The sequence below is a fragment of the Chanodichthys erythropterus genome, chromosome 8 (genome assembly GCF_024489055.1).
Source record: "Chanodichthys erythropterus isolate Z2021 chromosome 8, ASM2448905v1, whole genome shotgun sequence".
Lineage (NCBI taxonomy): Eukaryota > Metazoa > Chordata > Actinopteri > Cypriniformes > Xenocyprididae > Chanodichthys > Chanodichthys erythropterus.
In genome coordinates this window covers 7088579-7103746 of record NC_090228.1, presented here as the reverse complement: position 1 = coordinate 7103746, position 15168 = coordinate 7088579, and the positions used below count along the sequence as shown (strand labels likewise).

The window sequence follows — 15168 nt, the reverse complement described above, 5'->3', positions numbered from 1 at the left end:
CTGACAATTATTCCTTCATCTCCACTTGTCACCAAGCAATTACGACAGCGCGCAGACAGGGCCCAATAGGAGACGCGGGGCTTTGGGAAGCTGAGCGACCGGCCGGGAACGAAGGGAGGTGATGAAAAAAGTGCCTAAAATGGAAATGTGTCGCCCTGACCCGGAGCTTTTCTGCCTTTTGTGACGCACTGGAAATACTGGCATCATTAGCATTAAATCTCTCAAAATTCTCCAAAAATGCAACTAATCATTACAAATTTTCCTGCTTCTGTGCTTCCTCTAAAAATGCTCTTCAAAAATGTGTTCCTCTCCCTCTTTTTCTTTTCTTTCTTTCTTTTTTTTTTAAAGAAAAGGAAGTCTTTCGTCTTGCTGACTGAGTTGCTGAGTGAAAGCAGCGAGTGTGTGAGAGTGTGTGTGTGTGTGTGTGTGACCATGCGCACCAGCGTCTGAGCGCTCCCTCACAGCCTGCGCGCGGAGCCGGAGACTCGGATCGCTCTCCGCCAGCCGCCTCTCACAGCTCTCATTTGAGCGCGCGGCTCGCGGCACACACACACGCGCTTGCTTTCTCTCCTTCTCCTCTTTTTCTACTGCATTCGGACTCCAACCGAGAGGGGATTTAACGCACGCGGCCAGCTGTGGAGGACGTCCCGAACCCCTAAAAACGCGAGGTATGTGTGCCTGCCTTTTTTTTTTTTTAATTCGTTCTAGCTTGAATGAGATTATCCAGCATGTGACCTTCTCAAAGACACAGGGCGACGTAAATCTGCAAACAAACTAGTGAGCTTAGCGTTTTCCTAAATAAAACCACAACACTCTCAGCCAGGAAGAAAAAGTAACCTACCTTTTGAGGAACGACACACAATCTCACTCCCCGAAGGTAGAGGCATTTGAAGATATTCTTAGAAGCCTTGAAGCATTAACTTGCATCAAATATGAAGAATAGGATGCCACTGGTAGGCAACAGCATCAGAGCAAGAAAAAAAAATAGGAGGGGGGGGAAGAGAGAGGTGGGGGGTACGAAGAATGAAAGAAAGAAAAAACTAGCTGACGTTCACTGTCAAAGCCATCATCAGAGAACTATTTACAGCGGTATTTACATGAGCATTGTGGAGCGCCTCTTGCCCGATCACATCCGAGAAACCCGTGGCATTTTTACGCCTGTAATTAAAACAAATCAAGCAGACCTCTGATTGTTTTGGCACCCGAGGACTAATCGTACACAAAAATCAGCGGTTTGATTGTCAGGGTGGGGAGGTGGAGGGGGGTGGCACTTCTTTTCCCTTCTTCCCCCTTTCAAGAAGGATGGAGGGCTACTTTAGCAAGTTGAGTGATAGTGTGGTGGAAATAATAAATAAATACGCCTGCTGCTTTCCTTATTAGGTCAAACTAACCCCAAAAAAGTCCTTACGAGGGAAATATTTGAGTGAGGAGGGAGAAAAAAAGCTTGGAAACAACTTTAGATGGTTTGCAAATGTGCCTTTTCAGATGCATATTTGCACTATTTACTGAGTGTAATTAAACCCACACAATCTTTCACTTTCATATCTGTCGTATTGTAAAGGACTGAACTAATGGTGTTTGTCAACCCCTTCTTGTCGTTCTCTCGCCCCGCATGCCACAGATGTTTCTCCTAGCAGTTCCCGCAGACAGGAATCCGCTCACAGAGACGAGAGCCACGCTCTCCCCCAGGAGAGGAGTACAAAGGCCAGTCTGCACGCGGCAGATGCAAAACTGAGTCCATCTGCTGCAGGCTTCCCATCGCCACATGGAGATTGAAAAGTGAGGGTCGTTGGGAAAGCGTTCGCGTAGACGTCGCTGGAACGCGAACGAGGATCCAGCTGTTGATAAACGGGGGGGGGGGACGTGATTGAGCAGATTTTAAATACAAAAGACTGACGTTGATGCTTTTTACACGTGGTTTATATGAAAATGGACGACTAAACAATTCCATATTCGAGTTGCTAGTAAAATAAATTACCTCCTATACATGTGTAGAAGGTCTAAAAAAAAATGGGCAAGAACTTATGTTGTACACGACCCCCCCTCCCAAGCCAAGCATGATAAATTTATTTAGCTAAAAAAAAAAAAACCTAGCCTCCAATGCACCATAAGACCACTTGAGATCTCTGCTCTGAGCATGATATAACAAGCTCCAAGTAGCACATTATCTACCAGCTCTACTGGAACATATTTAATCTCTATGATATCATTAGAAACCGCTGAGCTCAAGCCAAAACTGTTTCTAGGCCTCCGCCACTCCAGACTAGGGCAAATGCTCAATGAGGAAGTGTAAAAGGTTGGTCTGGCAGGCCTCCAGGTCTTGTCGTCACCGCATGAATTGCGTCTAATGCATCTTATTTACATTTCGTCAAAGCTAAGGGCTACATCACAGCCTAACCTTCACTTCACGAGACAAACAGGCCGATTTAGCTTTTAGCACTTGATAGCCATTCTCAGGTTTTATTCTGTCTGTCTCTCACTTAACTCTCTCTCTCTCTTTATTTTCCTCCTCATTTCACAGGGCTTTGGACTGCAAGGTCAATGAGGACAAACAATTCCAGCAGCGGCTCTCGAGCGCATGCAGAAGAAAGTGCTGGTTGAGGGGGGTGGACTTGTGTGGCGACAGCAGTGGCAGAGCTGGTGTCTCTGAGCGCTGGCATGATTTCCATGGCAACCCCTCTAACTATTAATTTTCAATTAAAGCAGACACAAAACGCCCTGCCCTGAGACTGTAGAAGGTGTCAAGAGCACACTGGGGGAAACCAGGCTTTTTTGGAGCCATGACGCTACTTGGCTTGTTCATAGTGACAAAAATCACACCACTGAGCATCAAAGCAGTGTTTTTATTGCACAATCACACCAGTTACAACACCAAAACCACAAATGAAACTCATGCATGCTAAATATTAGCAACTGATAAGATAATAATTGAACATTTTGGCATTATCATCTCTATTATGTCCCTTGGTTGTTTAAGAGAGGTGTTACCTCCCCCTTGTGTCAGTTTTAAAATCTGACAGGAATGTCATCTGCAATAAAAGGTTAACAAGGTTTACAATTTTTGGTGAATTTTAAGGAAATAATGTTTAAAATAAAGTACACAAACTTAATTTGAAATGTGAAATACTTGACCATGTTTGTCCACATTTTGAAATGATCCAAACGAATTCTGAAAATCTGACTGTCTGTACAGTCACATGATCATGGTCACAAATTTAATCAGTGACCTAGAAATAGTGCATTATCTTAAATATTTCATTTTTTTCTTTTCTTTTTTTATAAGAAATGCAAAATTTACTTTAGATTTTAATCCCATGCATTTTTAATGTGAATTTAGACTTTTAAACCCCACAGAATATGGGTATTATATCAGCCACCCTGCTCTCTAGATATCAGGATCAGCCCTTGAAAGACTCCTACCGGTTGACCACCACTAAAGACTGAGCTAACAGCAGATTAAGCTGAGCTAGTGTGCACTCACTGAGAGTCTGATGTGTGTTTCAGGCCTCACAGAAATGCCGGCAGCATTAAAGCTGTTCTCTGGCTGGAGAGTTATCCACTTGAGCTCATCTCCGCCTCCGATCCATTCGGCTGATGACTGAGCCTGTGGAATGCACTCTACACTTGTAAACAGCCCTAATAAACTCTCAGCTGTGGGTCTGCATGTATCCTGAACATATACATGTATGGGATTTAAACAAAAAGAACACTGCTAATTCAAAAATATCTTAATCCCTGATGACAGCCAATGTACATCAGACACCTTCAGTCACGAATCCCCAATTGATCGACAGATATTTACCCAATTTAAGTCAATTGTACAAGTCAATAATTGCCTGCTTGGTCAACAATTTAGTTTCTCGATTTAGTTCCCCCTTGTGTCAAAATCTACAAACAGCGTTACCAAATATAATAATAATAATAAATAATAATAATAATAATAATAAATAATAATTATTACTACTACTACTACTACTACTACTACTACTACTACTACTACTACTACTACTACTACTACTAATAATAATACTAATAATAATTATTATTAGTATTATTATTATTATTATTATTATTATTAGTAGTAGTAGTAGTAGTAGTAGTAGTAGTAGTAGTAGTAGTAGTAGTAATAATAATTATTATTATTTATTATTATTATTATTATTATTATTACTACTACTACTACTACTACTACGCTGCAATTAAATAAATGCTTATATAAAAAACATTACTAAACACTATATAAGCACTGTCAAAAGATTAATCGTGATTATTCGCGATTAATCGCATCCAAAATAAAAGTTTGTTTACGTAATATATGTGTGTGTACTGTGTATATTTATTATATATTTATAAATACACACATGCATGTGTGTATTTTTACTGATTATATATATATTTATATATATCTATATATATATATATATATATATATATATATATATATATATATATATATATATATATTCTAAATTAAATATATAAATGCATGTGTGTAATTATACTGCATGTGTGTATTTTTACTGTATATATTATATATATATATATATATATATATATATATATATATATTCTAAATTAAATATGTACATGCATGTGTGTATTTATAATTATATAATAAATATATACAGTACACACACATATTACATAAACTTTTATTTTGGATGCGATTAATCACGATTAATCTTTTGACAGTGCTAATATACACACACACACACATACATACACACACACACACACACACACACACACACACACACACATACACATTCATTTAATTACAACCTATTATGGTTATATTTAATTATATCTATTTTTTATCATTAAACATTATTTCATGCATATTATATAGACCTATATTAGTAATATATTGCCCATTGACCATCCTGGCATCTAAAAAAAGAAATTGGCCATCCACTAATATTTGTTCTTTTAGTTTTTATCTCAAGATTGTTGCATCTGTGGTGATCAGTATGTGTTAACCATTTCACAAGGCAAGAAAATCACAGTCCGATTACAATGACTTGATCTATCCATACCCCTATTCTTTTTTGAGTTAAAAAACGTAAAGAAAAAGAGAGATTAATGGCAAACTCATAAGACCAGCCTCTCTTCATCTTAATGATGTTCTTCATCGCCGATCGATATGACCTGAAATGGACCATTAGAGCACAATGATTATATAACAGGCAGCTAAACATTATAATATACTGTACTTAAGCGCCGCGGTATCCATGGCAACCTCCTTTTGCCTTGCATGGCGGAACCTTAATGAAGTCCTATTAAGTAGCCTATAATGATAGTGTCCAAATGTATTTGCATATATACTTCAGTAGGCAAGGGAGGGGGACGCTGCAAAGCTCAATCACAAGAGCACAAGATAAGATGCGCGTTTAATCCACAGCATTACTCTGAAAATAACAACCCCGAGCCTCAAAGAGCTCGTAACGCACATCAAAATAAGCCACTATCGGCGCCGGTAAATAAGCTACGTTTTGTGGCACCGCCATTAAAAAGCTAATTAAGCTCAGGGGCCAGAAGCGAGACAGGGGCCGGCTTCAGCTCAGAGGATCTCCGTGCAGGATTCCTCACATGTGACTTTCATTTGCGACCCTGGCCGGACGCCCGACAGGACATCCCAGAGAGAGTGTTTGCTCGACTCAATATCAACAGGCGCAGCGAGTGGCCCCAGGAAAAGGGCCCTGCCTTCAGTTCCTATTGAAAACAAACCAGGGCGCACTCATCAACGCACAGCACCAGCAGCCGAGGCGAACACTCGGCGATGTTCTCGCGCTCTCTCTTTCTCGTTTTCTCCGTTTAATGATACCTGCTCCACTCTAGCATCTGTAGGGAGGATTGAAGTATACATTTCAGTGGAGAAATAAAAGAGATCGAAATGACAGAAGTCAGACAGTTCAAGCTGACCGGCCACTTCAAACAGAAAGCCCCGCAGAACGAGACAGACACTCCAGGTTAAATTGGCTCTTCTGTGTCTACCCTTAAAATGTGGGCTCCTTCAAAAGCGCATTTGAATTAGATGAGTTGATGAAATCAAAGACTTGACTGTGTGGGTAAATTTATACAAGCAAGTGCAGCTCACAGCAGTTTACCTGTTATGCGCCAGATTGGCGGCAGATGAAAGCAAACTGAATGGCAGCCGACTTCCTCTCTCGCTCAAGAGATATTATCATACTGTAAAGGCTGTAATTTGTATTAGCGTGGCATTGTTGGAAATACGCAGGTAATGGGTATTTGATGCGCTCAGAGCTGCCAAACTTGTAATAAGATGAAAGGCAACATGACAAGTACTCAGTGATGACCACTCGACACGTTTGTCAACATGACAAGAAAAAAAAAATCTAAAAACAATAATACATTTAGTCTTTTAGACTCTTAAACAACTCAAAAGATAAAAGGAGGAAGTAAAAAAAAAAAACATTGATTATTGAAATGCAAAAAAAAAAAAAAAAAATTGGGCCTCTTGTTGGTAATACATTTCATGTTTATCATCATGACAAAAAAAAAAAAAAACTCTAAAAACAGTTGAATTAAGACTCTTAAACAACTCAAAAAGTAAAAGAGACAAGGGGTTAAAAACATCGATTACTGTAGCGAAAAATAAAGAAAAGTGTTTTGGTAATAAATTAAACAACACGTTTGTCGACAAGACAAAAACAAACAATCCCTCTAAAACAGCTATACCTTTGTTTTTTTATTAGACTCTTAAACAACTCAAAAGATAAAAGACACAAAATTAAGAAAACAATACATTTAATAAATGGTAACACATTTAATGCAACACGCTTGTCAAAATGACAAAAACAAAAAAGTAAAGACCAAAATAAATAGTCTTAATTATTTATTCTTCAAATTAAAAGCATCAAGTTAGATAACAATTTATGGTAACACTTCAGTTTAGGGTCCAAATCTCATTAACTAGTTGCTTATTAGCATGCATGATATTGGCTGTTTATTAGTACTTATAAAGCACAAATACATGCCTTATTCTGCATGACCATATTCAACATCTCTTAATCCTACCCAATAACAACTACATCACTAACTATTAATTTCATGTATTCATTTGGCAGACGCTTTTATCCAAAGCGACTTACAAGTGAGGAATACAATAAGTGAGTCGTCATGACAAGGCAAATATACACAATAAGTGCTCACAATACAAGTTTTAGGTAGTGCTCAGAGTATCATAAGCTACAATAGATAGGGATTAAAGGAAGTGAAAGGATAGGTATAGACTTTCTTTATTTTCCATTTCTGTTGCTGCCAGGGTGTTGCTAAGGTGTTCTGAACAGTTGCTTACCAGCACAAATCAAGAGGCCAAAAACAATCCCAAGTGCATTTACTTAGAAACGTAACACTTTGCATTTGCTTAAATCACTAACCCCAAGTAGGAACGATATTAATTGAGATGCTTGAGCAGCATATATATGGTCTTAGTCTGTTAAATTTGCCACTTAAAGTGTAAAAATTTACACAATCAGATCACAAATACTCTCAACATTTTCTTTAACATTCCTTTTATTAAAATCACAAAGATGAGGAAAAAAGAAAACAGAGAAAAACATAGTGATAAAAAGCAGCAGGAAAGTTGGACATATCTTGGCGATTCTCACATTACACCAGAACCCAAAAAGTATCATGAGCTACATCCAATCCAGAGGTTTGATTCTATTCAATCAGACAGCAAATTACACAAAAAAAGAGACAGAATTAATTCAGGAAAATGGAATCCCACCAAAGAATAATAAACTCATTATAAGGAAATTTCAAACTTAACCATTCTCCATGCCGCAGCTAATTTAAACCTAATTTTTACTAGCCACTAATTCAGTGGGGGGGCGGGGATAGGAATTACATCTGGAGGTAATTCGCTGTATGGAGGCTAGCCAAATAAAAAAAAAAAAAAGAGAGAAAGAGGGGCAGGTTTGGCTGAGGGGGGTTTCTGGTCTCTGAAAACTGCTGAATGTTTTCATAGTGCTGTCATCAGACAGGTCAGAGAGGTGTTACTTGCTGGAGAATCAGAGAGAGACACTGAAGTCCTGATACAGATGATCAGACTCTAGAGAGGTGGCAGCCCTGTTTGGACTAGACGGTCTCAACCCACCACTGATATTTAAAACATCTCATGCTGGATCACACGCCTGAACATCTGTGTCAACACATGACAAAATCTGAAGCGGGGAAAAGTTGTTTGGGTGCATCAGACAGCCTGAGAACGCAAGTACAACAGCAACTCCCAACCACAATTGTGAGACAAATGTGTCTTTCTTCAACTAGAAGCAGTTTTATGGCCAAAAGTTTGATCTTTATTAAAACAGATTTCTTTTTGTTTTTTGAAAGTCCCATTAAAACTGCCTTGGAAACATTTAAAATGTCATATATGTATATGCCAGATTTTATTGTTTTATCCATGTCCTAGATCCAAATTAATTTTTTTTTTGAAACCCCTTCAAATTATAACATAAAAAGTAAAATAAACCAATCAATTCAAACATTCAATTCAATTAAATGTGTGAAAAATATTTATTTTTCAATCAAATTACGATTGTCACTGTAGCGTCTTTCCATCACAATCAATGGATATGTTGCTAGTTAGCAGTTAAATGTAACAGATTTGAGTCAATTTGATGTTTATGCAACCAGACTGTATGCATTAGCTTAGTCAACATTTCAATTAGCAATTAACATGTATGTGTAGTACAAAATTTTAAATTCTACCAATTTAATGATGGAGTTAAAGTTAAATTTGAGGCAATGATTACCTCTTTTTTTTAGTTCTGCCAACTTACTAGGGTTTACAGTGTAATTCTGTGCATTTAGGATGCATATAAAAGTAAGCTGAATTAAATTAACCTTAGCAAGACTTTTTAAAATAAAAAATAATGTAATTTTCACCACAAAAAATCTAAGTAAAGGTGGAAATGACATTTGTTGCTTCAGAAAAATTGCTACCTATTGAGAGTGTGCAAAGTTGACCAAAATATTGAACATTAACAACCTGTGAACAAGCAGACAGACTCTTGAATGGTTCAAAAACTCAAAGACTCGAAGTGAAAGACTAAGACTCAATGGTCTCGTTTGTAGGCACTGCGGATACACGTCGTCGAATCTGCTCCAGGTGGGAGTAAAATGAAAAGTTTGGACTCCAATAATCTATAGTGAAAAGTGACTAAAAGAAGACATTTACATTCGACACAGACCCTGACAGCCCCCACCTCAATCCCAACTACCCCCGTGTCCTCTTGAACAGAAAATGTGTTTTCCAAATGAAAATAAACTGAGGCCGGCCAGTTTGAGGCAGTTAAATTCAGGAATATGAGATCAAATAAAGACTCCTGTGGCGGTTGAAAAGAGAAATGAAATCGCTTCTGAGGAGAGATGTACCGGGTAATAAAATCACTCCTTTATATCTTCCTAAACGGCACATGTTCCTGTGGAGTGGTTAAGCTTTGGCGCGGTCGGTCAAAGACAGTATGCAAGTGGCAATTTTTACTTCCTGAAGATCTCCCTACCGATATCCTTCTTAAGTCTTGCGCTCTGCAATTTGGTAGAAATGGCAAACTCTTTTAACGTCGAGTTTGAGGAAAACTTTTGGCCAGAATTGCTTTAACAACATACGGTGAGCGAGAACTCCATATTCCATTAGCTGAACATAACTGGAGGTCGTAATCAGGTGCCTCCGACGACCTGTTTCCATTATGGCGGGAATGGAGGATGAATACTTGCTCTTGATTGGACGCAGTCAATAGTGCAGAGCGCAAACAAAAAAACATCACAGGAACAACCGCTTCTCTCTGAATCGCTTCAATTCATCCGCCGGTCCATTGACGGCGGAATTACGGTGCATTACCAAAAACATGTAATTGATTTGCCTTTGAAAAGGTAGCCACAGTAACTTCAGACCATGTTTTAGGCGGCTATATTGAAGGGCATTAGCAATGGAGGAATACATTATAATTCATAATACAGTGGTTATTAAAGTCCCAATAAAAAGGGTTTAGAGAGTGGAATGATTCACTTATCAGTTTGCATGTGAGGTACTTAAAAGCAGCCCTCTTCTGTCATTTTAGCCACAAAAAAGTAGCCTGTGATGACATTGAAAACAGCACTGCATGTACAAATTCCCCCCCCCCACCCAATGCAAATGGTTTCCATTAATTCCTGGAATGGAAGAAAAAATTATAATTGTTTATGCAAAAGGAAAGAAAAAAATAAATTAAATAAAATAAGAGTACAAAATGAAAGCATTTGCTATGAAACACGCACCAGTCCCCAATTGATTTTGAAATGCAGGCCAATCAAAAAAAAAAGTGCAACAAACTTATTAAACGGCAGCTTATATTCAAAGTACAAATTGCTCTGTACCGTAAAAAGCTTAGGCAATTTGTACCAGAAGCCAAAGCTCAGGAAAAGGGGCTTTTCAAGCCATAATAAGTGTTTTGAAATAAACCAAATAAAAGCTTCCTGGAGAACGAGCAGTCACCAATTAAAAAATAAATAAAATGTACAGTTGTACAGTCTTTTATTGGAATTTTTTTTTTCAAACTTTGATAAAAAAAAAAAAGAGAAGACAGTGATCAAACAACAATCACCTGTCAAGTTTCCAAATCATACATGGGAGAGACAGATTGGTTGACTAGGCGGGCTCATCTCAATATCACCCATTTAACAGGTTATCTATTGCCAAAATTATGAAAAAAAGACCAGTCAAGAATAGAAAATTTTTGAAAATATTCAAATCTGGAATATCAGAATCAGAATGCGTAGTTCATGTATAAAAACATGTAGGGCTGGGCGATATATCGAATGCTTTTGTCATTTGCGATATGAACGCGATATTGTGTGGCTTGTCAGTGAACTACGGCTCTGTTTATTAAATGCCGCTCCATTTGAAAGCAGGTGATGGCGATTTAGCGGTAATCAGGGAACCGGCTTTACTGACGAAATGCGCGTGACAAAAGCATTCGATATATCGCCCAGACCTAAAAACATGTCCGTCAAAATATAACGTACAACTTCCTGTTTCCATCAGGAACCGACACGTTGAATGACGTTCACTAACCTGGCGAAGTTGTTTAATTGGCACATGCAGTGTGAAGTATTTCACTTAGTTTCCTGATCATTCAGATTCAATTTCAAAGAGTAAAGAACAACTTTATAATTGCGTACGTTATGCATTACGTAGGTTATTGTCTCTTACAGACACAATGTTGAAGTCGCTTATGCCGCCATTTCCTCCGTCTTCCTGAAAAGTGATGACACAATCTGTCTGCTGTCTAAGTCTCTGTGGATTTCTTTCTAAAATGAGCTTCAAAAACTCAGTGAATAGTTGTCACATATACATGAGAAACATGTCTAAGCTTAGAATGTCTACTTTTAAATTATATAAGTCAAGTCGAAAACAAATGTTCTCTCTTTATGTAATCTGTATGAAACCAGAGTGAAACAACCCAACTCATGAAAATGCAGATCCTGTTGTAAATAATAGTGAAAAATCACTTTTTAAAACTGTGTTCCATTATTAACCCTTGATAAAATTATATATTTCTCTCTCTCTCTCTCTCTCTCTCTCTCTCTCTCTCTCTTTCTCTACTTTTCATTGTAGAATATCATTGTATAAATTGTGATAAAGGTCATAACCTGAATCAAATTTAAATCAAATCCCATTTTCACATGCAATTACAATGTTTACATGTTGATGCTGTTCTGCTGTGCTTTAATTCATTTCTCTGTAGATAGTGAGTATTAATTTATTAATTAATTCATTATTTGCCGTGCTACTCTTAATGAGTGTTTTCAACCACGCATTACAGACACAAACACACACGGTCAACACATTCTGACAACATACTGTATCTGAATAATCAAACATAAAACGTTACAACCATGACCTATTTGAATTGATACATCGAACCAAAGTCTACAGCACACTTCCAACTTTTTTACCTCATTAGGAGTTTGACACATACAGTACAAGACTCTTTACCTTTAACTGGATGGAAAGCAGAGAGAGAGTAAAAAGAGGAATTATTTTCTGACAGTTTAAAAGTACCCAACAGCTGCCGTCGGGTCATCTAAACGCACATCCACCTCCCCAAACAAACTCAGACACAACTTCAAATACTGTACATAGCTGGACTGTTAGCTAATCCTACCATTGTTCAGGCTCACAAGTTTCGGCTCCTACTGCTCAGACTACACCCATAGACTAACAACCCATCCCTCCATGCCAGCGAGCAAACTGCGACAGTAATAAATATCTACAAAAACATGCACGAGGAGTACAGTAGTCTAATGCACAAATACGAGAAGAGGTTTGGGTTTGTGTTACGAAGTGGTCTGTTTTGAAAGCCGCACAGTCAATTAAAGACGGATTTGAATTATTTCCTCCTGACAAATAAATGCATTGGGGTGGATGGTTGCCACCAATGTATGTGCCAGAGAGAACCTGAACTTCTCCTTAAATGTACTTTAATTACTTAATGCAGCGTTGATACATTACGCTGGCAAACCGGAAGGAGATGACGTCCAAAGTCGCCTGAGTAGTTGCCACTAAATCAAAGACAAATGTTTCATTAGCAGGTAACTTTTTTTTTTACAAGTCTCCGGCAGTTCCGATTTAACGCATGCATACACACACACACACACACACACACATCCATGCACGAAGAGAAATTTACACATGCAAATTATAAATGCAAGGCTCTTGCAATGGGGACTTGAACTTTTCACACCTTTCAAAGCCACAGAATTGGCTGCGTTCAGCCTCTCTGCAGCTGCTGCTCTGCACTAATGCAAGACGGTGTCATATGAAAACTATTCCTCTACCCAAACCACAGAGCTGGTCATTAATGAAACACAGCCTGCACAGTGAGGTCATGAAAAGTCTACGTTTCAGCAGCCACATATACAGGAAAAAAAAAAAAAAAAAAAAAAGAATAATTCCCAAAGAATAGAGGAACAAAAAAAAATAAAAAATCTGATTCCAGTCCCAAGGACAGGGAAAAATAAATAAATGGCAGGGAACGGTGGCCTCTCACATTTTCCCCCCGTGCTTTGCAAACAACCGTCAACTGCCGCTCAGAAACAGCGCTGCTTCACAATGAGAGCAGACTAAACAATCCGATCCCAGCCAAGGCAAACGCTCTGCAACTCTGCACACAGTCGCATTTCAGGATGTCTCAGCTTAATTGCCAACTATCAAATCTCGCAATGGAATCTGTCCATTTGGCAGGGACCCCAGAGGCGGACCTGATAAAATGTTGTTTAAAAAGTGTCAGCTTCGTCCCGTGATGAGAAGAAAATAATTTTGACGGGATTCAAGTTTCGGTTGACTCTTTCTTTCTTTTTTTTTTTTTTTTTGGTCGAGAAGGGGTGGATCAACTTTGCATAGTTACATTCACAACATCAATGGACTGAGCAAGTTAAAGACACCTTGTGAAACAATACTATATATATTAGGGCTGTCGATTTAACGCGTTAATTAGATTAATTGCAGTAAAAAAATAACGCAATAAAATTAGCGCATCTAATGGACTTGTCCCGCCCCAGACCTAAATAAGTCATCTGACAATACATTCAGCTTATTGATGACAAACATGATGCAGGACAACAACTCACTCTGTGATGGAGCCTATAGACCAATTTGGTGTTTGCAAACAGCGATGATGTTTTTTTGTGGGTGGAGCCTAGCTGGTTGATTTTACATCTCACATTTCTTACAAAGAAAAACAGAATTGTGAGATATACTCGTTATTCTGTCTTTTCTGAATTGCAATTTATCCCGCAATTCTGACTTTTCCCCACTCAGAATTGTGAAATAAACTCACAATTGCGAGTTATAAAGTCAGAACTGGGAGTAATTACAAATGCAAGAAAAAAAAAAAAGTCAGAATTGTGAAATAAAAATTATTATGTTTAAAAGTTATCTATGTAAAATATTATAGGTTTAAATTATTTTAATTATAATTATTTCATGCTGTAACTGCTATGTATGTATGTCCTCTGAACTGCATATGTGAATATTTTGTAGACTTACTGTTTACATCAAATTCCTGCTTTAATAGTAGAGTAATACTTGCAGGAGTCATCAGTCCAGTCTGTGAAACGTCTCCGTTTATCTTCAAAGGAGGTTTTCAACGATGGTTTTCTTTAAAAATGAAGACTATATTTTTTGCATTCCAATTCCAACATCCAGAGGCACAACAAAACATTTTTCTCTTATTCTGTGGATTTTGCACATTTTCCTTCAATTGCTACCGCTATTTTTTTGCGCGCAGCTGCAAGTGACGTAATTGTGACGTCTGCTCCAAAGTGGTCTATAGAATGCAGTCCCTAAAACTCAAGATATTGGGGCAAAAATGCCCCGTTTGAGTTTGTCGTCTCATATTGTAGTCATATGAGTTAAGCAATATCACATGAGTAACAAGTGCAGTATTACACGAGTGCCGTTTTTGTCCCATAGCCTATATAATGAGTGCAAATGCAATACTGATTTTATACAACAGCTCAGTAAATAAGTTAATATTGTGTTATTTTAGACACAATATTGTCTATTTTGTTCAATTTTGCCAATGAAAATGTAAAGACAAAGCAGAGCTGTTCATCTCCGTGCAATGCACAGCAGTGTTTCATTTCTGAATACGCGTTTTGAACAAACCAAATGATTCAGCGGATCATTCATAAAAGACTTGTTGGACTTGAAGCGGCACTACACAGTCCAATCAGTGTATGACATCAAAGAACTACAGCGTCAAAAGCAAACAGAGCCATCTGCTCTCTAATCGCTCTCGTGATACTTTGATATCATACACCGATCATTTTGTGTAGCGCCTCAAGTCCAACAAGCCTGAAGAGAACCATTTACTTCACTCCTGAATTAATCAACTGTTTGAATGAATCACATAAATGAATGAACTTATTTAATCGCCACCTACTGGCAGTTTTAGTATTAATTTTATTTTATTCCATATTAATAAACAAAATTAGAGGTATAGTTCACCCGAAAATGAAAATTCAGTCATTATTTACTCAACCTCATGGTCCAAAAGTTCATGTGTAATAAATTCTATGTTGAATCAAATAAAACATTGCTTTCTGAAGTTACCTTTTGTAATGTCTATTCGATGCTTTACACAATAATGATTTCAA

The 15168-nt window shown here is 37.8% G+C and overlaps 1 protein-coding gene and 1 long non-coding RNA gene across 9 annotated transcripts in view; one reads left to right on the top strand and one right to left on the bottom strand.

Moving 5' to 3' along the window:
* Window positions 1-15168, bottom strand: part of foxp2 (forkhead box P2) — a 113384-nt gene that overhangs the window by 69185 nt on the left and 29031 nt on the right. Inside the window, exon 4 of one of the 8 annotated variants that reach the window (XM_067391645.1) lies at window positions 842-950. The exons of the other annotated variants lie outside the window; for them this stretch is intronic. The gene's annotated coding sequence lies outside the window, so the exon portion shown is untranslated. The remainder of the gene's footprint in view (window positions 1-841; window positions 951-15168) is intronic. 8 annotated transcript variants of the gene reach the window in all.
* LOC137024294 (uncharacterized) lies at window positions 109-3871 on the top strand. The gene is made up of 3 exons (XR_010895671.1): window positions 109-668; window positions 1622-1779; window positions 2522-3871. It is a non-coding gene; the product is annotated as an uncharacterized lncRNA (long non-coding RNA).